This window comes from Amphimedon queenslandica, unplaced genomic scaffold (genome assembly GCF_000090795.2).
Source record: "Amphimedon queenslandica unplaced genomic scaffold, v1.1 AMPQUscaffold_5946_Cont22092, whole genome shotgun sequence".
In the NCBI taxonomy this organism is placed as follows: domain Eukaryota; kingdom Metazoa; phylum Porifera; class Demospongiae; order Haplosclerida; family Niphatidae; genus Amphimedon; species Amphimedon queenslandica.
In genome coordinates, this window is record NW_003553759.1 from 1 (window position 1) to 1,773 (window position 1,773).

At 37.7% G+C, this 1,773-nt stretch overlaps 1 long non-coding RNA gene across 2 annotated transcripts; it reads right to left on the bottom strand.

The window, feature by feature from the left end:
- Positions 1-230: 230 nt before the first annotated feature.
- On the bottom strand, positions 231-748 carry LOC109592219 (uncharacterized). 2 transcript variants are annotated; one of them, XR_002190238.1, is made up of 3 exons: positions 710-748; positions 426-634; positions 231-382 (listed from the first exon to the last, which is right to left on the bottom strand). It is a non-coding gene; the product is annotated as an uncharacterized LOC109592219 (long non-coding RNA). The 2 variants fall into 2 exon arrangements; XR_002190237.1 differs by lacking the exon at positions 710-748 and having other exon boundaries at positions 426-666.
- Between the last annotated feature and the right edge of the window lie 1,025 nt (positions 749-1,773).

Genomic DNA, 1,773 nt, shown 5'->3' on the forward strand with positions numbered 1-1,773 from the left:
TCTCCTCACATATGGCAGCCATTTTAAATAGAACACGCCTACAAGTTGTAGGCGGGACCCAACTATTAATTAATTTATCCATTAAGCATTTTAACTCTAATCTATTATGTTTATTGTGCACGTGCATGAGTTAGTATACGAATCCAAAATCGATTTCAACGATGCACTCGCGCATCGCATCTGCTGCCTTTCTTAATAAATTTGTTCCTGTCGCATTTGGCGTTCCATAAATTGCTAATGGTAAAAAAAGAGTGACCAGTTATACGATGCCTTTTTCTTTATCGAGTCTCTCTGAGCCATTCCTTGAGCCTGGGGCTATCTGATCCTCCTTGTTTGGTCCTCAGTATCAGATCCCTCTTGTTTGGTCCTATCAATAATAAGACTACAGCAGAGATAACAATAACAGTAATATACACATTTCTGACTTGGAAAGACTCCTTGGATTTGATGAGCTCTTGATCTCCACCAAGAACACTGACATGCATGAAGCTTAAACACACTCAAGGCTAGTAGCTCTGCTTTATCGCCATCTCTACTGGTTAACACGCCTACTATAGGCGGGGTGAGGATCACGTGATGAGGTGAAGTCTTAGAAAATCGTAGCTACCATCACTTGAATAGCTACATCGATTAGCTACATAGATAAAAAACATCCATTATGAAATTGACGCATTAATGAGGCGATGCGCTTCGCGCATCACCACACTACCTTTCCATATTTATATTATTGATGAGGAATTTTGTCCAGGATGGCGTTCCATAAGAGACTCGATCTGGTAGCTTGGAGATGCGCATCGGTATTCTTTTTTGTCTATTATTGTTTGCTTTATTTTTGGCGGATTTGGCGTTCCATAGACTTGGCGTTCCATAATATACCTATGGGGCGCCGTTTGTTTCAAAATTATCGATAAAAATCCTTCCTTTTTTCTAATAGATTACAGGGATTTACTGAGTTGTGACCTATATTGATTGATCGATCGATTCATGATCATTGATCGATCGATTGATTGTGACATATCCATCAATCATTGATGGATCGATCGATCGATCGATCGATATCACACTGCAGGGGTGTGGCTGAACAGCGATGTTATACCATAGATATTAAATGACATTTAATTCATTTACTCTATTATCTATGGTTATACCATTGATATACGGAATTAGGCACATGCCACATGGTACCACAAAGCTTGCCTTTCTTTCTTCTTTACCTCGTTCCTTTGCTTCTTTGCTCGCTCAAACTCACTCAATCTCAGTCCAGAGATAAGCTTAGACTTCATACTATGGAACAAGAAAAAGAGGTAACCTGAATAATCATTCTAGGCTGTCTTTTATCACTTGGTGCAGATGGAGGATATTTTGACTACTATGGGGGTTTCCTCGAATGTTAAAGACAAGTTTAAAGCAGAAAAGGTATACCAATGGATTATTTTGTGCCAGAGCCTTTTATTAATGTGTTTATCAACTATTTCTCAGATATATGTGTCAACTGTACCATTGCTCACAGTTGAGCAGCTTAGAGAACTGGGTGTGACTACAGTTGGTGAACAAGTTGTGTTAAAGGAATCGTGTAGACAGGCTCAAGGATGTAAGTTGTTACTGTTATTTTTATAGCAAAATTTAATGGAATTAGTTTCATCCTCAATAAAACTCTATTTGTTTTTATGTATATTAATTTATTTACTATTTTGACTCTTTTTTTTACACATAGATGATAAAATTGCTAGTGAAATTAAGCGTATTATGCAGCCATTACCAGCTAGTATCAAG